This window comes from Somniosus microcephalus, chromosome 1 (assembly GCF_052327205.1).
Source record: "Somniosus microcephalus isolate GS21.2 chromosome 1, FLI_Smic_1.0, whole genome shotgun sequence".
Classification (NCBI taxonomy): domain Eukaryota; kingdom Metazoa; phylum Chordata; class Chondrichthyes; order Squaliformes; family Somniosidae; genus Somniosus; species Somniosus microcephalus.
Window position 1 is genome coordinate 383,871,591 of NC_140987.1, and position 23,581 is coordinate 383,895,171.

A 23,581-nucleotide genomic window follows, 5' to 3' on the forward strand; every position below is an offset into this window, starting at 1 on the left:
TACTTAAAGTAGATAAGTCACCAGGACCAGATGGGATGCACCCTAGGATGTTGAGGGAGGTTAAGGAGGAAATCTTGGCGGTACTGGTCATAATCTTCCAATCCTCCTTAGATACAGAGGACTGGAGAATTGCAAATGTTACACCCTTGTTCAAAAGAGGGTATAAGGATAAACCTAGCAACTACAGGCCAGTCAGTTTAACCTCGGTAGTGGGGAAGCTTTTAGAAACGATAATCAGGGACAAAGTTAACAGTCACTTGGACAAGGGTGGATTAATTAAGGAAAGCCAGCATGGATTTGTTAAAGGCAAATTATGTTTAACTAACTTGATCGAGTTTTTTGATAAGTTAACAGAGAGGGTTGATGAGGGCAATGCAGTTGACGTGTTTCAAAATTTGAAGCAAGACACCAGGGAGAACTCCCCTGTTCTTCAAAATAGTGCAATAGGATCTTTTACGTCCACCCGCGAGGGCAGACGGGGCTTCGGTTTAACAACCCATCTGAAAGACAGCACCTTTGACAGTGCAGCACTCCCTCAGTACTGCACTGGAGTGTCAGCCTAGATTTTGTGCTCAAGGCTCTGGAGTGGGACTTGAACCCACAACCTTCTGACTCAGAGGTGCGAGAACTTCCACTGACAGCTGACAAAGACAACCAGCCTAATTTCCTTATGAAAGCATAATACTGTGGATGCTGGAAATTGAAAGTAAGAACAGGAAATACTCAGCAGGTCAGGCAGCATCTGTGGAGAGAGAAACAGAGTTCACGTTTCAGGTTGATGACCTTTCGTCAGAACTCCTAACTTCCTTAACGGTTCCTTAGAACTGAGCTTCCTGATACCTGGAATAATATTGGCTGCTCACCTGTGTAGCCTCTCTGGAGTAATAATATATTTCCTGTCAGTACCCTAGATAGGGACAGACGCTCATCTTACAGAGTGCATCATTTTGTAGAGAAATTAAAAGTCATGAAGCTGGGAATGGGAACCAAAGAAACGGTGGGAGTACAAAATAAATGGTAGCACTCTGTGGTGCAGGAGAGGGAGTTGGGGGTTTGGAACTCGAACTTAGGCTGAAGAAAAAGCAAAATGCTGCCACCATTGAGCAGGTCAGGCAGTATCTGTAGAGAGATCAGATAAGTTGACATTTCATTGAAACTAGAAGATATTACAGATGAGGAGCATTTAAAATGAAACTGAACATGGGGAAGGGGTACAGAAAGAAAATCTTCTCTTCTTAGGCAGTCCCTTGGAACCGAGGATGACTTGCTTCCACACTAAAAATGAGTTCTTAGTGTTGTGTATGTACCTTTAAGAGAGAACTGTTTTACAGCTCCTGTATACTGTAGTACCGGCAGTGACCACACCTGTATATAAAGCCGGAGCAGGCTTCTGTACTTCAGTCTTGAGACTACTCTACTCCAGTAAATACCTGTTGATTGTTAAGTTACAGCATCCGTGTAGTTCTTGGGGAAACATCCTATTTAAAGAATCACGGATCTAACAGTGGCGACGAGTGTCGATTCGAATCTACCTGCAACTCTGCATTTCCCTTCGAGGATTCGCTCCGGGAGGGCGGTGGAAGAAAGTCGAGGCCAGAAACATGGGCGTCGACCACGAGCAACCACCCAGTCACCGGCAGAGAGTGAACATCGCAGGGGAGGCTGTGGAGAGCCGGGCTTGGTTCCCCAGCCACGATGATCAGCAACAGACTGACGACAGGTACAGCGCAGACCCTTCCCGGACAGCGGCGGCTGGAGCCGACCGACGGCAGAGAAAAAGCCGAGCAGCGTCGACGGGGTAAGATAGAGGGTGAAGCGCACAGGGCGCAGCCGGGGGTTGAAAACCGAGCGGCGTCGAGGAAAAACAAAATGGAGAGAGAGAGGGTAAAGCAGCAGCCGGGTTCAGGACCGAGCGGCGGAAACGGGAAAGGCGCACAGAAAAAAAAACGCGCAGAGCACAGCCAGGGCTCAAGGGCTGAGCAGTGTCCATGGGGAGAAGAAGGGAGAGCGCGGGAGATGCCATTGAGCCGCGGAGAAGAAGGAAGAGCGCGGGAGACGCCATTTTTAGAAGCCGCAGCGGAGAAGAAGGGCGAGCGTGGGAAGAAAGGAAAGCGCAGGAGATGCCATTTTGTGCCAGCAGAGAAGAAGGGAAAGTGCGGGAGATGCCATTTTTGACAGTTAAATCACACACCGGGATGCCGAAGAGTGGCAGTATCTCTACGTTCGACAATGAAGTCGAAGATTGGGCGACATATGTGGAACGTATTGAGGTGTACTGCAGGGCAAATGAAGTGCCAGATGCTAGGAAAGCACTGGTTTTGTTAAATTCCATGGGTGCAAAAACGTATGGCTTACTGCGAAACCTAATAACCCCAGAGAAGCCTGTGAATAAGAATTTCGAAAGCATAGTAGAAATCCTACAGGACCACTTAAACCCCACACCGCTGCTGATAGCAGAACGATTTAAGTTCCATAAAAGGAACCAACACAAAGACGAAAGCAACGCTGGGTACTTAACGGAACTGCACAAGCTATCGAAACACTGCCAGTTTGGAGTGGGACTAGCAGATACATTAAGGGACAAGTTTGTGTGTGGGCTTCAAAGTGAAGGAACCCAGAAATGGCTTCTATCAGAAAAGGATCTTACGCTGGACAAGGCTTTCAGTATGGCAGTATCACACGAAGCAGCCGCAAGGGGCGCTGCAGAGATACAACGGAGACCGCAAGAATATGGCACCAATGAAATGTCCTATGGAACAGGGAAGTGTTATCGCTGTGGCAGAACAACACACGACCAGAAGGATTGTTGGTTCAAGGACCAAGTGTGCAGACAGTGTGGAAAAGCAGGACACATAGCAAGAGTCTGCAGGTCTGGGAAGAAAACCAACAGCAAGAAATCTCCACAGGAGAAGTACAAAAAGGTACACAAGGTGATGGACAGTAGTTCAGACGAACAGAAAAGTGACACAGACTCCGGAAGCAAGGAGCTGGGTTGTCTGAAACTACATAAGGTAACCAAAATGGAGGATCACCAGACTATCTGGGTTACACTCAAGATAGACGGAGTCCAAGTGAAAATGGAATTGGACACAGGATCAGCCCTAACAGTCATAAACCAAAGGGACTACAAGGGGCTATTTTCACATATACCCTTGAAAGCTACAGAGATTGCCTTGAAGACGTACACAGGGCAAAAAGTCTACCCCAAAGGAAAAATAAGGGTGAAAGTGATATACAAAGGCCAGGAAATACCTAAAATGGACTTATATGTATTGCCAGATGGAGGACCGCCACTGCTAGGATGTGAATGGATCCGGAAGATACAATTAGATTGGCATTCCATACAGGCACAGAAGGTTGAGGCCAAAAAGGATGACGACGTCACACCTGGACGACTGTCAAAAATGCTAACTGACGCAAAAGAAGTGTTCCAGGAGGGACTCGGAACACTAAAAGGCATAACAGCAACAATTAAAATAGAGGATAATGCAAGCCCAAAGTTTCTTAAGGCCAGACCAGTGCCTTATGCGATCAGACCAGCCATCGAAGCAGAGCTGGAAGGGTTGGAACGTTCAGGAGTACTGTCCAAAGTAGACTGGAGCGAGTGGGCTACACCCATCGTTCCTGTAATGAAGAGGTCGTTGAGTAATATGCCTGGGGAACCAAAGAAGGTCCGCATCTGTGGGGATTTTAAGGTGACAGTGAACCCAGTCCTTCACACGGTACAATATCCGCTTCCACGAATTGAGGATATTTTTGCCTCGCTATCTGGAGGTAAACGCTTCACCAAAATTGATCTAGCCCAGGCGTACTTGCAAATGGAGGTAGAAGAAGCCTCGAAACAATACCTCACGATCAACACTCATAAAGGTCTCTACCAATACAACCGGCTGGTGTTCGGGGTAGCATCGGCTCCGGCTATTTGGCAAAGGGCGACGGATCAAGTCCTGCAAGGGATTCCAGGGACCCAGTGTTATTTGGACGACATCCTGGTCACGGGCGAAAATGACAGTGATCACCTCGCCAACTTGGAGAAGGTGCTCACCAGATTAAAGGAATATGGGCTACGAGCTAATCGCCACAAGTGCGAGTTTTTCCAGAAGCTGATCTCGTAATTGTGGTGTATGTGCCTTTAAGAGCCCCCTGTGTACTGTAATGCCGGTAATGGCCACTCGGGCTATATAAGCCTGTATATTGTCTTGTATCTGTTAGTTCACCTCCAGACTTTGTTTAGTAAACACCTGTGAAACCAACTCCTGCCTTCCGTGTCTCTATTAACACACGGATACAACAGTATTGTGGCCACGTCATCGATGCAGAGGGGTTACATACGTCCCCATAAAAGATTGAGGCAGTAGTCAAGGCTCCAGCACCGGAAAATGTGTCACAACTGAGGTCGTTCCTCGGGCTGGTAAACTACTACCATAAGTTCTTGCCAAATTTGTCCACGGTATTACACCCACTGAACACCCTACTGCAAACAGGGGTGCCATGGAAGTGGAATGACAAACGTAGATGAGCTTTCCAGAAGTGTAAAGAATTGATCACATCAAAAGAGGTGTTGGCCCATTTCAACCCAGCACTACCAATTTGTTTGGCATGTGATGCATCACCCTATGGTATTGGAGCGGTGCTGTCGCACAAATTCCCAGACGGGTTGGAGAGGCCAGGAGCCTTTGCGTCTCGGTCACTAACCTCAGCCGAGCGCAACTACGCCCAGATTCACAGGGAGGCCCTCAGCCAAGTATGGGGAGTAAAAAAATTCAACCATTATCTGCATGGGCAGAAGTTCACCTTGCTGACTGACCACCAACCACTTGTCTCCATCTTTAATTCTAAGAAGGGCGTTCCAGTGATGACTGCACAACGGTTACAAAGATGGTCCCTGTTTCTAGGGGCGAATCAATATGAAATAGAATATAAAGGCACGAAACAGCATGGAAACGCTGATGGGCTATCACGCCTGCCCCTGCCTACTGTGGAGGAAGCACCAGCAGTGGACCCTATCGAGATATTTTATTCGTCAATAATTGAACGATTGCCAGTAACGAACGTGGATATAGAGAAGGAGACCCGCAATGATCCGACACTGTCTCGGGTATATGATTTGACGGTGAGGGGATGGCCAACACATGGCGACTCACTGTTGCCAGCATTCTCATCCAGAAGAGAACAGCTGTCAGTATGCCAGGGGACAGTGATGTGTGGATCCAGAGTGGTGATTCCACCCAAGTTAAGGGAGAGAGTGCTAAATGAGCTTCATGAAGGTCATCTGGGAGGGGTGAAAATGAAAAGTCTTGCTAGGGCTTATATGTGGTGGCTGGGGATCGATCAACAAATCGAGGACCTAACCAAGAGCTGCTCAGGATGCCAGAAGGTCCAAAATGCACCACCACATGCCCCTCTACACCCATGGGAGTGGCCCTCCTCTCCATGGCAACGGGTGCATATTGATTTTGCTGGTCCATTCATGGACTCAATGTTCTTAATAGCAGTGGATACTCACTCGAAATGGCCTGAGGTGATAAAAATGTCCTCAACCACTACAGAGAAAACGATTGCAGTCCTACGGACCATATTTGTCAGGAACGGCTTGCCAGAGCAGATTTGCTCTGATAATGGACCACAGTTTGTGTCCGAAGAGTTTCGAAAATTTATGAGAAGGAATGGGGTAAGGCATTACACATCCGCCCCGTATCATCCAGCCACAAATGGATTGGCTGAAAGGCTCATACAAACCTTTAAAAAGGCGATAAAGGCCATGTGCGACGATGAAATTCCACTACAGCATAAGGTGGACAATTTCCTATTAGCCTACAGAAATGCGACACATGAAGTTACCAACCAGACCCCGGCCATGATGTTCTTTAACCGAAGGTTGAGATCTCATCTGGATTTGCTCAGACCCAATGTGCGAAGAAATGTTGAGGATAAACAATTCCAGCACATCAATGAAAAGCCGACAAGGAGCTTCAATGTAGGACAACCAGTCTTGGCCCGTGACTACCGAACAGAGAAATGGCAACCCAGAACGATATGCACAAGGCAGGGGCCATTAATGTACACAGTGGATGTCGGGGAGAACATTGTGAGACGCCACGTCGATCAGATCTTAGCGTCACAGGGACGAGTCAACCCCATGTCTCGAGTACCTGGGGATGAACCTGTCATACCGGTAGCATCTACCTCCGAACCAGTAGCAGTGGAAACCGATGAACTAACCGACGAAAAGGGGCCAGAATCGCCTCCGCACCAAGAACAAGAACCTCAGGAAAGGCGCTATCCCGAAAGGATCAGGAAGCCACCCCAAGACTGAATCTATAAATGGACTATTTTCAGTTAATGTTGCATGTTAAAAATGTTAATTGTTAATTGAATGTTATGGTACTGTTAATCTAAAAGGGGAGGAATTGTTGTGTATGTACCTTTTAAGAGAGAACTGTTTTACAGCTCCTGTATACTGTAGTACCGGCAGTGACCACACCTGTATATAAAGCCGGAGCAGGCTTCTGTACTTCAGTCTTGAGACTACTCTACTCCAGTAAATACCTGTTGATTGTTAAGTTACAGCATCCGTGTAGTTCTTGGGGAAACATCCTATTTAAAGAATCACGGATCTAACACTTAGGTGACTAATGAGTCCAATGCGGGACCTACAGTCTCTGTCACAGGTGGGGCACACGGTGGTTGAAGGGGTGTGTGGGTGGGGTGCTTGGGTTGACGTGCGCTCCTTCCGCTGTTTGCGCTTGGCTTCTGCTTGCTCCCGACGAAAAGACTCGAGGTGTTCGGTGCCTTCCCAGATGCTTCTCCTCCACTTTGTGCGGTCTTGGGCCAGGGATTCCCAGGTGTCGGTGGGGATGTTGCACTTTTTCAAGGAGGCTTTGAGGGTGTCCTTGAAGCATTTCCTCTGCCCACCTGGGGCTCTCTTGCCGTGTCCGAGCTCCCAGTAGAGCGCTTGTTTTGGGCGTCTCGTATCGGGCATGTGGGCGATGTGGCCCATCCATCGGAGCTGATCGAGTGTGGTCAAAGCTTCGATGCTGGGGATGCTGGCCTGAGCGAGAACACTGAAGTTGGTGCGCCTATCCTGCCAATGGATTTGCAGGATCTTGCGGAGGCAGTGTTGGTGGTACCTCTCCAGTGCTTTGAGGTGCCTGCTGTACATGGTCCATGTCTCTGAAGCATACAGGAGGGCGGGTATCACTACTGCTCTGTAGACCGTGAGCTTCGTGCTGGGTTTGAGGTCCTGGTCTTCAAACACTCTCTTCCTCAGGCGACCGAAGGCTGCATTGGCACACGGAAGGCGGTGTTGGACTTCGTCATCGATGTCTGCCCTTGTTGACAGTAGGCTCCTGAGGTATGGAAAGTGGTCCACGTTGTCCAAGGCCTTGTCATGGATTTTGATAATCGGGGAGCAGTACTGTGTGGCGGGGGCAGGTTGGTAGAGGACCTTTGTCTTACGGATGTTTAGTGTAAGGCCCATGCTCTCGTACGCTTCGGTGAAGGTGTTGACGATGGTTTGGAATTCGGCCTCAGAGTGTGCGCAGATGCAAGCATCGTCTGCATACTGTAATTCGATGACAGAGGATGGGATGACCTTGGATCTGGACTGGAGGCGACGGAGGTTGAACAGTTTCCCGTTTGTTCTGTAGAATAGCTCCACTCCAGCGGGGTGCTTACTGAGGGTGAGATGGAGCATTGCAGCCAGGAAGATCGAGAAGAGCATTGGTGTGGTGACACAGCCTTACTTGACCCCGGTCTGCATTGGGTCTGTGGTAGATCCGTTGGTCAGGATCACGGCTTGCATGTCGTCATGAAGCAGGCGGAGGATGATGACAAACTTTTGAGGGCAGCCGAATTTGAGGAGGACACTCCATAATCCCTCATGGTTGACAGTGTCGAAGGCCTTTGTGAGGTCAAAGAAGACCATGTACAGCGGTTGGTGCTGTTCCTTGCATTTCTCTTGTAGTTGGCGCGCGGTGAAGATCATGTCCATTGTGCCCCTTAGTGGGCGTAATCCGCATTGTGACTCTGGGGGGAGCTCTTCAGCCACTGGGAGACATACACACACACACACTCGTAAAGTGCTTAAGTGGAGAACAGGAGATGATTAAATGGCAGAAATAACATTAGCATGAAACAATAGGAAGCATAATGAGAGAGATCAAAGAATAAAAGACAATCACAAGACACTCTGGGCCCGATTTTGTGGATTGTGTGGGAAATGGTCGGATTCCCCCGAATGTGGGGTTCTGACACGCAAAAAAATGGGTCAGCCAGCTGCACGCAATTTTCCCTCAAGTGGCCAATTAATTTCCAGCATGTGGGCAGCCTTGCTAATTGTCCATTTCCAGTCAGGAAGCCCCACAGTATGATGTCATCATTCGTGGTGCTTTCAAGGTCCACAGCAAGCATTGCTTCCTCTGTTGGCTTCCAAACGAATCATGCAGGATGGCAGAGGAGCCTTCAGCAGCTGTGGCCAGTGCCAGACCCCGAGCTGCCTCCAAATTCGACGAAGCTTCACTGCAGGCATTATTGGATGGGGTCAGGGCCCACAGGGAGGTCCTCTTTCCTAGGTCAGGCAGGAAGAGGCCTCCCACTGAGACCAAGGTTGCATGGATGCAGGTGTCAGCAGATGTCAACTCGAATGTGCATGTAACCTTGGCATCACATCTCTAACTCCTTCCTCTACTCCCCCACAGGACTATCCAGAGCCCCTGTCCCCACTGTGGAGGAGGAAGAGACTGTGCAGCCAGACTCCTCAGAGGAAGCTCCAACCTCTGAGGGCGCAGCGTCAGCAGAAGTAAGCGCACCCAGCACCAGCGCAGACACTCACACTTCGGGGGGACCTTTGGGACATAGAGTAGTGTTGTCACCTGGTGTTTCACAGCTCACAAGTGAGCCTCAGCAGATTCTGGAGACAGGGACAGCAGTGGAGAGTCCTCGTCGGAGGGTGCAGGACTCTGCCAGCTCAGCTCAGCTGCGCTGCATGTCGACCCTCTGCCTCTGGGTCCATCCGCAAGAGAAGAGGTGATGGATCTCCATGCACAGATGCAGGAGTCTCTGGCAGGTTTTGTCTCCAGGGTCGCTGCGAGTGTGGAGCGAATGGAGGAGTCCATAGCGACCATGAGCAGAGCCTTTGTGGAGTCATTGGCGCAGGAACGCATCACCATGGAAAGGTTGGCAACCTCCATGGAGGAGATAACTCACCAGGGTACGGAAAACATGGTGAGTGCTCATAAGAGAATGACATCTCTTGAGGAGTGTTGGCCATCTATTGAACAGAGAAACCAAACCTTCATGGAAGTCCTTCTGAGTAGGACTGCCAGTGCAGATACGGGTCCCCATGGCCCCCTAAAGCGCAGCAAGGTGCTCTCAAGCCACTTCCAAGCGCTGGCCCCTTCCGGCCTGTGCAGCTTCAGGTGAGTGAGCAGCAGCCTGGTGCTCATCCTGCTGTTCCTGGTTCTGCTGCTGCCACCTCTGCTGCTGGAGATCCTCTAATGGCAAGAAGGGAAGGAAAAAAGGCGTCCCATGCTTCTGGTAGATGCCTCTGCTGAGGAAGCACTGAGTGAGGGTGCCGAGCGGTGCTTCCCAGGAGATCACATTGGAGAAGTGTGTGAGGCTCCAACCTTCCACAGCTGTGCCTAAGCCTTGAAGAAGTAGCCCCAAGCCTGCAACAACAAGGTCCTTCAACATACAAATGTTGTCCCTTTAAATCGCAGCTTTCCCGAATGACCTGCAGCTGAGAGCAAGCAAGCTGGCAAGCTTGTCACGCCCGGCTTCATCAGCGGGGTTCCCCGCAGGCGTGTTTAGCGTGGGGAACCCCTGAAAATCGCAAGGGCACCCTAAAATGGCATTAAACATGCCAATAATTGGTGATCAGGGTCCCGACGGCCAGTCGCACCAGCGGCGGGCGGGACTGATTCAAGTCACGGAGAAACGGCGGTCCGAAAGTCAGACGGGGAGGGGAATCAGGCGGGGGGGGGGTCGCGACCCCCTATTTCGGTGATTTTCGGTCCCCGCTCGCCCGAAAAGCCGCCCGACAGCTGGCAGAAAATCGGGGCCAGAGAGTATGTGAAGGGGTGGGGGATAGGCAGGTAGAAAAGGAAACACAAAATACTGCAAAGCTTCACCGCCTCAGTGGCCCAGAAGCCTGGTGGAATTAAAAAGCAGGTAGACCCCAAGGGTGCAGCATGGTGTTCCTATGGGGCATCCCAACTGCAAGCACCAAGTGGAGCCAACAGGTGCACTCCCTCTCCTCCTGGACCCACACAAATAATTTAAACACTTACCTTTCCAGGCCTTTTCCTCTTGCCCACCAGGTTTTACTGAGCAAAGGGTCCACAGCACACGTTCCGTCCAGTAGGCTCTTAAAATTGCATCGGGGTTATGTGCGTCATAGGACTCTGATTTGCATGGATTCATGAGGCTTCTGCCTGATTCAAGCAGGCACTTTGGCCACCCATAAATATCCCAGAGGCAATATAGCGGTGGGCAGGAAGCAAGCAGGAATGGGGTGCTAAGTCCACTTCTGTGATTTTAACTCCGCTAACAACCCATTTATACCGGCCAGAGAGAGTTAAAATCACGCCTCATTTCCTCTGGTTGGGGAATTAGTGATGATGAGCCAACAATTTAAAATTGTTATTTAAGAGTGAGAAGAGAAATTAGGAGAATTTTTCTTATGCAGAGTTATTGGGATATGGAATGCTTTTTCACAGGGAATAATTGTGGCAGAGACCATTGCATTGTTTAAGGAAAAAGTAGATAATTATTTAAGGCCGAGGAAGATTCAGGGCTATAGGGATTGGGATTAGTTTTGGATGGCTTTAGCAAAGGGCCGGCACAGGCATAATGGGCCAAATGGCCCTCTTTTGTGCTATCAATCTCTATAGTTCTATAGGTCCTAATGATGATTATATTGGAAAAATGGTAACTTAAAGGTGAGTTAATGAGGCATTTGAAGTCTTAAAATGCAACCCAAAGATGTGTTCAATATTTGCACAAGGTCTAGGACAAGGGGACATGGATTCAAGCTTAGACATGAAATGGTGAATACAAGAATAAGACACAAATTTTGCGCAAGAAGGATTTCAAAAAGGTGATAGATAAATTTTTGGCAGACAAGATTATTGTAGGGTAGAGGCAATAAAATGCAATAAAAGGTCTTTTGAGATTGGTCTGATGGGTTGAGATAGTCTTTTCCAGCCCTCTAAAGTCTTTTCTAAAAAACATATTGGGAGTGATGGGGAGGTTATGAGTTAGTTAAGTACATAAACTGCTCTTTTGATATATATTATTGATCTAGACTTGGTATATATTGGGCATAATTTCAAAGTTTGCAGATGCAAGGACGATAATAATAGACTTCAGGAGGACATTGACAGACTGGTGAAATGGGCAGACACATGGCAGATGAAATTTAACACAGAGAAGTGTGAAGTGATTCATTTTGGTAGGTAGAATGAGGAGATTTTAAATGTTACAATTTTAAAGGGGGTGCAGGAACAGAGAGACCTGGGAGTGTATGTACACAAATCTTTGAAGATGGCAAGACTAGTTGAGAAAGCTGTTAAAAAAGCATATGGGATCCTTGGCTTTATAAATAGAGGCATAGGGGGCAATTTTGTGACTGGGGGCGTGTTGGAGGCGGGACTGCTGCTTCTCGGGTTTCAGTCCCACCTCCATCGATTTGTGACCAACCCACGCTATTTTCCCTTGATTGACCTTGTTAAGACTGCCCAGCGGGCTTAGCAGGCCAATTAAGGGAAAGCCGGTTGCAGAGCACGTCAACGTATGACGTTTCATCTGTCAAAAATTTTTGACAGATGAATTTTCATTGTTTGACAGCTCTGTGAAGCTGTTAAACACTGACATTCTCTGCAGTTTGATGAGGTCTTGCATACAAGACCTCATCAACTTTCCTTTTTTTACAGAAATGAGATGTTTGTTGCATCTGAGAATGCAACGGCCATCTCTCATCTGCAACATGGAGGTGCGAGACTCTCCACATACAAACCGACTGAAGCCTGCCAGAAGAAACAAAGATAAGTACACTTTTAAAAACACTTTGCACTTACCTCAGATACTCACCTCTACACTCTTGCACCCATCACTTACCTTCACACCACACTTTTGCCCCCCCCCCCCGACCCCTCATCTCGCTGAGCTGGCGGGTTTTGGAGCCTTCAGGAAGCCCGCACTTGTGAGGGCAAAAAGGGGATAATCCTATTTTCTGCCTGTTAACTACCTATTAACAGGCAGTTAATAGGCTTTTTAATCCCATCCCGCCTCCAAGGAGACGGGACCTGGCACGGGACGGCAACCCGCCTCCTAGGAAGATGGCACGGAGGCGGGCTGGGGGCGGGTTTGGCACCTGGCCCCAAAATCTGCCATTTCCCCGGCCGTCCCGCCTCCATACCCGCCTCCCCAGGGTTGGCAAAATCGCCCCCAAAGTGTACAAAAGCAAGGAAGTTATGCTAAACCTTTATAAAACACTGGTTAGGACCCAGCTGGAGTATTGTGGCAGATTCTGGGCACCACACTTTAGGAGGGATGTCAAGGCCTTAGAGAGGATGCAGAGGAGATTTACCAGAAATGGTACCAGGGATGAAAGATTTCAGTTACGTGGAGAGACTAGAGAAAATAGGTTTGTTCTCCTTAAAGCAGAGAAGGTTATGGACAGAATTGATAGAGGTGTTCCTAATCATGAATGGTTTTGATAGAGTAAATAAGGAGAAACTGTTTTCAGTGGCAGAAGGGTCAGTAACCAGAGGACAGAGAATTAAGGTAATTGGCAAAAGAACCAGAGGCGACATGAGGAAACATTTTTTTCTGCAGCGAGTTGTTGTGATCTGGAATGCACTGCCTGAAAGAGCGGTGGAAACAGATTCAATAACGACTTTCAAAATGGAATTCGATAAATCCTTGAAGGGGAAAAATTTGTAGGGCTACGGAGAAAGAGCAGGGGCGTGAGACTAATTGGACAGCTCTTTCAAAGAGCTGACACAGGCATGTGGGCCGAATGGCCTCCTTCTGTGCTTTATCATTCTATGATTCTATGTGCAACCATAGCCTCCTGGAGCTCAATTGTCTTATGAAACAGAGGAATTTTCAGAGTTTTTCCTGAAATTAGCCACAGGTTTTTTTTTGCCAGGAGTTTGAACTATTAGTAATTGGGAAGGTGGTGCACGAAGTTGTACAATCCACCAGATAGGCTGATCAATGATGGACCTGATGATCCTTTCTTGCCCTGCAAGATGGGCAAAAAATGGTTTTAAAGAATGTGGAGGAAGGCAGGCCTGACACATATCAGATATGGAAGAGTTATGAACAACAGACAGAGCTGTCCGACAATTTTTTAATCCATGCAGGAGCTCAGGTTTGCGAGGTAATTAAAATCTCTGCATGGAATACAGGATTAGCCCATAACAAGATTTAAACCACAGGAACACAGCTTCACATGTAGCCTCCCTATTGTGATAGGTTTAAACCATAGGAACACAGCCTGACAGCCCAGTACAGGCTGAATGTGCTGACTACGAAAACAACTTTGTTAAAAATGTGCACATAGGAGTTTGACCTGAATGCATTAACCAGTGTGCTAAAAATAACACACACAGGATTACGCTTGCTGGCCAGGAATCATAGAAGGGAACTTGTGTATCTTACTGCACTAAGTCATGTGATGAATCATGCGTGGATGCCAATGCAGCTCATTATCCCTCCTCATCCTTCTCAATCTCTTGCATTAGCATAGGGATGTGAGAAACCAATAGGAAGATCTCAGATTAGGCCTGAAGCATAGTTAATATCTGACAGTAAAGAGTTACAAAATTCCTTATTTTATCCTAGGTCTGTGAAATGGAGAAAGATTCTTCTGGATTATTTATAAAACATGTCATGTGTACTTTGATTCTCAAGGCACCACCGTTTGATTAAATGCAGAGGAAACATTACATTTTGTTCAAGTGGGAATGCACTGGTTTTCATCTCTTACTGTGAGATGAGCTGGGATTATTCATTTTATGTAAATATGAGTTTAAATTATTGCTGATATTTGTTTCTGAGGAAATCCTTGAATTGAACGCCAACCTTTTGTAATATACAGCATTTTAAATGAAGGATGAGCACACATTAGAAAGGTCAATGCCTCAAAGATTAAGAAACCTTTCTTTATTTAAATTAAATCTGAACAAAGGATTCAAATTGCTTACTTGTTCCTTCTTTAGAAGCAGGGTATCAGTTATCATTGAGGCTGCTGTACTACTTCCAGCAGCTTCTTTCTCAGGTCACTTTTCACACCACCAAGCTGATGGAAATACTATGTTAGTGAACTCAGTGACAGTCTTTGATTTCTGATGCCTGCTGAGTTAGCTGGTCTCAGCCAGGGCAGTGATAGGGGACACTACAACTGGCCTTGGAGCTGTGGGGTAGAGAGGGGAAGAAGCAGCCATCACCATTCGCTGACCACTGCCACTACCCAGTGACACCTCCCCCCCCCCACCACCCACCTACTGGGCAGTGCACACACAGTGAATGCTGGGTGAAGACAGATTCAGGCTTGGCCACGATGGAGCCCACAAGCAAACATCTCAGTGACACCCACCGTCCAGGCTCACACATATACAATGGCCACTTGCTGAAGTATCGGATGGCAGCTGCAGAACTGTAACTCAGGCAGAGGAGAGCAAATTGTGAGGAAAACAAGGAACCATTGAGTAAAAAAATCTTTTTTGAAATGAATTGAACTGAAACTCAGTCTGACACTTGAGCGGATTCAGAGCATTTGGTTCATTTTCCCATTAATCTTCCTTAAGCTCCCCTCAGAAAGTCGGTGGAAGTGGCACTAATTCAGATGCATTAACTCAGATTTTAAGTAAGAAAAATTAGCAGTGAAGCTGAGGTTAAACCTTCTGGGAGAGGTTATTGATTCTGCTCCCTCTCTGACAAGGACAGACACACCGAGGGGCTGGAAAGATCACATCTGCAGTGTCTGTGTGTCAATGGGTAATTTAGGAGTTTCCAGCAGTGATGCCCTGGACTGCTGCAGATGTGTTGGTGCCACTGGGACACTAGAAATGGTCAAAGTACAACATAAATGATCAACTCTCAGCAAACAACATAAAAAAATGCTGCACCCTCCACTTCCCAGTAGCTCTGAAGGCAACTTTTATCGTTTACATGAGCAGGGAAGAGTTACTTTTTTTCTTGGGGAAATCTATTTGTTTATCCCCCTATAGGCTTTACTTTGTTTCCCCCAATTCTTTCCATCCTCTCCTGAAAGCACTCGCTCACGCTGGTTGCTGATAACTGTTGAGTACTGCACGGTACTGGTCATTTTAGAACTGTTGAGTGTTTTAGAACAGAAAAAAAGAAAAGAAAGACTTGCATTTATATAGCGCCTTTCACGACCTTAGGATGTCCCAAAGTGCTTCACAGCCAATGAAGTACTTTTCAAGTGTAGCCACTGTTGTAATGTAGGAAACACATCAGCCAATTTGCGCACAGCAAGCTCCCACAGACAGCAATGAGGTAATAACTAGATCATCTGTCTTTGATGTGAGCCTAGATAGTAAGTGTGGACAGGCAGTTCGACAGTGGAGGGCATCACGATTGAAGCCAGTGATTTTCTCAACTGCTAACCACACCACCACACTTTCTAATAGAGATCACTACACAGGGAACAGTAATGGAAATGTTGGCCGATTCTTCTCTTCCCTGGCCTGGGGTTAAGTGCCCACACCATTGCCTCAGCTGACACCAGCTAAATCAGCACAGATGCTGGAATTAACCCAGAGCCTCACGTTCCGTCCACGCCGATTATTGCACTTCGCTGTCTGTGTTAGAATGCTGGCTTCTTTGTTATTTTCTTTATACTGCTCATCTCCCTCACCGCAGGAACTGCTGCCTGCACAGTATGGTTATGTGCCCTCCATACGTTCTATTTGGCAATTGTGTGACACATTTATGCCCCAGCAGCTAATTAGATTATCAAAATTAATAACAGGAATGGGTGTAAAGCTGGGTCAGAGATCCATGACAGCTTTAAATACACACTGGTAGGATAGGCATAGACCTCTTTAAAAATCAGAACGATCTCAACAGTTGAGCACTTTGTTCAAAGTCTGTAGCATTTCAATAACAATCATTATTTAACCTGATCTATTCCATAACGCAGCTGAGGAATGGGGAGGGTCTAGAGAAGATGGAGCAGGAGATTCTATAGAGAAGGTGATTTGCTTTTAAACATTCATGTTTTGAGTTTTCCTAGCAATTATTTTAAAGGAAACATTCTGGATGCATAAACGACAACTTGTATTTATATAGCACCTTTAAAGTAGTAAAACATCCCAAGGCGCTGCACAGGACTATTTAAGACAAAAAAAAACCAACAGCAGTAGAGAGTCCAAGGTTTACAACTGACAGCAGACAGGTGTCAGAGAGGTTACTGAGCAGCTGAGAGGTGCAAGAGATTGTCCTACACCATGCAAATTCACCTACTGGTGGGTTGACCAAGGAGCAGCATGGATGCTACATTGAGTGAGGAACCACAGAACCGTCCCATCCTTCTGAGGGCAGTGTGGACTTGGAGGGAGGAGAGGTAAGAAATTTTACAATGGCCCATATTTTCCGACCCCTAAGGGTGTGTACGCGCTGTGTACACACCCGTAGGGACATCAGGAATGCCGGTTTCAGGCATACGAAGCGCATGCGCTGAAAACCGGCATTTCCGATCTGTCAAAAATCCTCTTGACAGATCGGACACCTGCCCTGGAGAAGGGCCTCTGTGGGTGGAGAGTTCCGCTTTCTGCAGAACCTCCGCCCACTGAAAACACTTAAAAATCTTACACCTGGTAAAAGCGTAAGGCCTGCTTTTACCAGAATAAGAGTTTAAAAAAGTAACAAAAAATATTTTTTTTCACTCATTTATAATTTAAAAATACTTTTTAAAAAAAAGTAAGTTTATTTTTAGCCCCGTAAAAAAAACTTTAATTATTTTTTACAAAAAATTAAATTTTTGTTTAAAATATAGAAACTGTAGTTGTTTTTTGGTGGTTTGGGGTTTTTGCCTGGTCAGTCAGCCGTGTGTCTGAGCTGTTCCAGCCCCGTGTGGTTCGAATCGCTTCCCCTTTGGTTCTGACCTCCAGACTTATTTCAGTAGTGATATAGACAAAACGAGACTAGTGGTTTGGTGCAAAGAAAGTCAATGTTTTATTGAAATAAAGAATAAAATTGCTATACAGTGAGAATAATTATGAATACAGCACACTTTTACTTAACGGGGAGGAGAAACGGACACATCGAGGGAAAATTGACTAAAATTACAATTTAACAAAATTCCCCTTAATTCCCACCCCTTATACCTATCTAGGTTGCCTTGTAATGGGCCAGAAAGTTTATGCTCACCAGTAAATGCCTGCTCCGTGCCCCGGCGGTCTGCCTTGGATTTTTCACCGCCCGTAGTAGAGATACCCCGGTAATTCAAAAGTAACTGCTGGTATTCCACTTCTTTGGGTGGGCTGTGATGGTCCTCTTGAAGGCAGGGCACCAGAGGTGAGGCGGTAGAGAGAGAGAGAATAGCTTCCTGAGGGGCTATCTTTATACCCCATTGGGAGCCCTTATCTTTGCGCCCAAATCTGGATGTATCTGGGTCACACAAAAGGGACCAATCTGTCCCCATTGACTGTATTGGTTTGAATGCGCTTCCCATTCGTTTGACTGGTTGGTGAATAGAGCTGTCCCAGTTTAAAAATGTCCTGCTGGTTTCTTGAGTGCTTGATAAACAAACCTTAAGTGTTAGTGTAAACAATCCTTTGTCCTGTAGTTACATTTCAACCGCAACTAGATTGACAGCAATCACTTAAGCCCTTGAGTCAACACTGCTAAGAGTTTGTGTAAACAAACAATCCTTTGTTCCTTGTTGAAACTTCCTAACCGCAGTTGATTGACTGTTTCAAGTACTTCAGTATCAGAAGCTGGTATTTTTTTTCAATCCTTTGTCATCCAGTGCTGGGAGATATTCAGACAGGCTGTCTTTCTCTTTTGCCACGAGGCTTGCTGCAGCCATCTTTGAATGTCCTGGGTTTTTAAAGGACATTCCAACCATTATTAAAGTACATTCCAACCAGGTTTTCTTTAATCAAATAATCTTCGGGGGCTGCCGAAATTTTGCGAACCTTACAAAACATAGAAGATAGGAGCAGGAGTAGGCCATTCAGCCCCTCGAGCCTGCTCTGCCATTCAATGCGATCATGGCTGGTCATCCAGTTTCAGTACCTTGTCCCTGCTTTCTACCCATACCCCTTGATCCCTTTAGCCTTAAGAAATATATCCAACTCCTTCTTGAATATATTTAATGAATTGGCCTCTACTGCCTTCTGTGGTAGAGAATTCCACAGGTTCACCACTCTCTGGGTGAAGAAATTCCTCCTAATTTCTGTCCTAAATGGCCTACCCCTTATCCTTAGACTGTGACCCCTGGTTCTGGACTCCCCGACCATCGGGAACATCCTTCCTGCATCTAGTCTGTCCAGTCCTGTCAGAATTTTATAAGTTTGAATGAGATCCCCTCTTATTCTTCTAAACTCCAGCGAGTACAAGCCCAATTGTCCCAATCTCTCCTCATATGTCATTCCTGCCATCCCAGGTATCAGCCTGGTGATTCTTCGCTGAACTCCTTCCATGGCAAGAACATCCTTCCTCAGATAAGGCGACCAAAACTGCACACAATACTCAAGATGTGGTCTCACCAAGGCCCTGTAGAACTGCAGCATCCTTGTTCCTGTACTCAAACCCTCTCGCTACGAAGGCCAACATACCATTTGCCTTCTTAACCGCTGTTGTGTATGTACCTTTAAGGGAATAACTGGTCTCAGACTGCAGTACCGGCAGTGACCACCCCTGTATAAAAGGCCCTAGCAGGCTTCTGTAGTTTCAGTTTTCAGGTTGTCTCCATTCAGTAAAGACTTGTTATAATCAACTTCTGCAGTCCGTGTCTCAATTATACACGGACATAATACTGGCGACGAGTAAGAAACGAACTTACCTGCAACTCGGCAGCACCTCAGATGATGTTATTGAAGGTCGAAGCCAGAAGAAAGAAAAAAAAATAATCCAAAGAAACTCGAGAAACGGGCGTCGACCGTGGGCAACCGCCCTCCAAATCATCGAATTGAAAAGTGCAGGAGAGACTGTCGAGGGCCAGGCTTGGTCTCCAGTCTGTGGTTTCCCAGCTAATCAGGCTGGTGGCAGGTAGTGCACTGATCCTTCCTGGGCTGCGGCAGGCTAGAGCTCGATCGGGTGGCTCTGCAATGGGGCCGGGCAGCGAGTCGGGAAGCAAAGAGAGAGAGAGAGAGGGTGGAGCACACAGGGCGCGGCCGGTGCTTCGCAGCCAGGCAGCGTTCGGACCTAAGAAGAGGGAGGGAAGTGTCCCAGCGGGTCCGCTCCACGACGGGAACGGTTCTTCAATTAACGGAGCAAATATTGAAGTGCGATAGAAAAATAAAAATACCGCGGAGAGTGGTGTTGGCAGCAGCGGCAGCGGCAGGAAAGCATGGGAGGCGCCATCTTAACTCGGTGGGGAAGAAGGAAAACCGCGGGAGGTGCCATTTTGATCCATTGGGGACGAAGGCAAAGTGCGGGAGGCGCCATGTTAGATTTTCAAGATGCCAAAGACTGGCGATATCACTGCCTTCGATAATGCAATAGAAGACTGGACCACGTATGTGGAAAGAGTCGAGGTATATTGCGAGGCAAACGAAATAGCCGATGAGAAAAAGGCATCGGTATTGCTAAATTTAATGGGCGCAAGAACGTACGGCCTATTGCGGGACCTGATTACTCCAGCCAAACCGAAGGCGAAGAGTTTTAACGAAATTGTTGCTACCCTACAGGAACACCTAAATCCTACACCGCTGCTGATAGCAGAAAGATTTAAATTCCACAGGAGAAATCAGCATAAAAATGAGAGCAATGCTGATTACCTTACGGAACTATGCAAGCTATCAAAGCACTGCCAGTTCGGAGCAGGACTGGCAGATACCTTACGGGTCAAATTTGTCTGTGGACTCCTGAGTGAAGGAACCCAGAAGAGGTTACTCTCAGAGAAAGAGCTGACGCTAGATAAGGCTTTCAGCGTGGCAGTATCGTATGAAGCAGCAGCAAGGGGAGCTGTGCAATTACAACAAAAGCCACAGGAATACGGCACCCACGAAATGACACGGGGATTTGCAAAATCTTATCGCTGCGGCAGAACAAACCATGACCAGAAGGACTGCTGGTCCAAGGACAAAATATGCAGGCAATGCAGAAAGATGGGACACATTGCACGAGTTTGCAGGTCTGGGAAGAAGACCAACGACAACAAAAAGGCTACTAAGGAACCGTACAGGAAAGTACAAAAGATGACGGACAGTAGTTCCGAAGACCAGATGAGCGATAGTAAATTCGGAAACAAGAGACTAAGCTGTCTCAAACTTCACAACGTAATCGCAAAAGAGTATCACCGAACCATTTGGGTCACCCTCACGATAGCAGGGTCCCAAGTCAAAATGGAATTGGATACAGGATCAGCTCTAACCGTCATGAATCGACGAGACTACGAGCGGCTATTCTCACACATACCCTTGAGAGAGACATCCATTGTCTTGATGATGTATACGGGGCAAAAAGTATACCCCAGAGGGAAAATAAGGGTGCCTGTCGAATACAACAGCAAGAAAATACGGAAATTGTATCTCTACATTCTGCAAGATGGTGGACCACCGTTATTGGGATGTGAATGGATCAGAAAGATAAGTTTAGACTGGCACTCCATTCAGGCACTGACGGTGGCTGTTAAAAAGGATGACGACGTCGCTCCTGGACGATTGTCAACAATCTTAGCTGACGCCAAAGATGTATTTCAAAAAGAACTGGGCACTCTTAAAGGCGTAACCGCCTCGATAAAAATAGAGGAGAATGCAATTCCCAAGTTTTCAAAGCAAGACCGGTACCATATGCAATTCGCCCAGCCGTCGAGGCAGAGCTGGAGAATCTGGAGAAGGCAGGCGTGTTATCTAAGGTAGACTGGAGCGAGTGGGCGACACCCATCGTTCCTGTCATGAAGAAAACGTTAAACAATAAGTCTGAGGAGCCAAGGAAGGTTCGCATCTGTGGGGACTTCAAGGTGACGGTGAACCCAGTCCTTCACACAGTATAATATCCTCTTCCAAGGATAGAAGATATCTTCGCCTCACTATCTGGAGGGAAGCGTTTTACAAAAATTGACCTAGCACAAGCATATTTGCAGATGGAGGTTGAAGAATCCTCCAGGAAGTATCTCACGATAAACACTCACAAAGGTCTTTACCAGTATAATCGACTGGTATTCGGAGTAGCATCAGCTCCGGCGATATGGCAAAGAGCGATGGAACAAGTCCTGCAAGGGATTCCGGGGACTCAGTGTTACTTGGACGACATCCTAGTGACAGGTGAAGATGACAGTGAACACCTTGCCAACCTAGAGCAGGTGCTCACTAGACTACGTGAACATGGGCTACGAGCCAATCGCCCTAAGTGCGAGTTTTTTAAGAAACAGATATCGTATTGCGGTCACGTGATTGATGAAGAGGGGTTGCATAAGTCCCCTGACCAAATGGAAGCGGTAGTTAAGGCTCCAGCGCCTGAAAATGTGTCGCAACTGAGGTCATTTCTCGGATTGGTGAATTACTACCATAAGTTTTTGCCGAATTTGTCCACAATTCTGCATCCACTGAACGCCCTACTACGAACGGGAGTAGCATGGAAATGGAGCGATGAATGTAAGCAGGCCTTTCAGAAGAGTAAGGACCTAATCACTTCAAGAGAAGTATTGGCTCACTACAACCCATCACTACCGATAAGACTGGCGTGTGATGCGTCTCCCTACGGTGTTGGGGCGGTACTGTCACATAAATTCCTTGATGGTTCAGAGAGGCCGATAGCTTTTGCGTCACGCTCGTTAACTTCAGCCGAGCGTAACTACGCCCAGATTGACAGAGAGGCCCTCAGCCTGGTGTGGGGGGTGAAGAAGTTCAATCACTACCTGCACGGTCAGAAATTTACTCTACTAACTGATCATCAACCTCTCATCTCCATTTTCAACCCTCAGAAGGGCGTACTTGACGGCACAACGGCTGCAGAGGTGGTCCCTTTTCCTAGGGGCACACCAATATGACATCGAGTACAAAGGAACTAAACAGCATGGGAATGCTGATGGGTTGTCGCGCCTACCGTTGCCGACGGTGGAAGAAGAACTGGCAGTGGATCCAGTGGAGTTATTCCACTCGACTATAGTCGAATGTCTCCCTGTGACGAATGCAAACATAGAAAAGGAAACACGAAATGACCCGACACTCTCCTGGGTCTATGATTTAACGGTGAAGGGATGGCCAGCACATGGCGAACCACTGCTGCCAGCATTCTCGCCGAGAAGAGAACAGCTGTCAGTGTGCAGAGGAACCTTGATGTGTGGATCCAGAGTAGTAATTCCACCCAAATTGAAGGATAGAGTGCCCAATGAGCTTCATGAGGGTCATCTGGGAGGGGTAAAAATGAAGAACTTAGCCAGAGCATTTGTGTGGTGGCCGGGAATCGATAGAGAAATCGAAGAGATGACCAAGAGCTGTACAGGATGCCAGAAGGTCCAAAACGCCCCACCACAAGCCCCTCTACATCCATGGAAGTAGCCCTCATCTCCATGGCAAAGGGTGCACATTGATTTTGCTGGTCCCTTTATGGACTTGATGTTTTTAATTGCGGTGGATGCACATTCAAAGTGGCCAGAGGTAATAAAAATGTCCTCAACCACCACAGAAAAAACTATCACAGTCTTACGAACCATATTCGCCAGGAATGGGCTGCCTGAACAGATTTGCTCTGACAATGGACCACAGTTTGTGTCTGAAGAGTTCCGGAGGTTCTTAAAGAACAATGGTGTTAAGCATTACACATCCGCCCCATATCATCCAGCCACCAATGGATTGGCCGAGAGGTTTGTTCAAACATTCAAGAAAGCTATCAAGGCAATGTGTAATGAAGATATACCCCACAGCACAAGGTGGATAACTTCTTGTTTGCCTACCGGAATGCGACACATGCGGTTACCAACCAAACTCCAGCCATGATGTTCTTCAATCGAAGACTACGATGCCGCTTGGATTTGGTTAAGCCAAACGCCAGAAGAGATGTGGAGAACAGGCAGTTTCAGAACATGAATGAAATGCCGACCAGGAGTTTTAAGATAGGTCAACCAGTTTTGGCCCGGGACTACCGCACAGAGAAATGGCAGCCAGGAACGATCTGTACACGGCAAGGGCCTCTAATGTATACCGTGGACGTTGGAGAGAGCATTGTAAGACGCCATGCTGGCCAGATTCTAGAGTCACTGGAAAACGTCAACTCCACACCACGATCTGATGCACCTGGTGATGAAACCGAAGTACCAATTGCATCTACCGCAGAATCGGTGATATTGGAAGCAGACGAACCAAACAACGACATTGATCCCGACTCAACCTTGCCAGGAGAACCTGATATCCCAAAGAGGCATTATCCAGCCAGA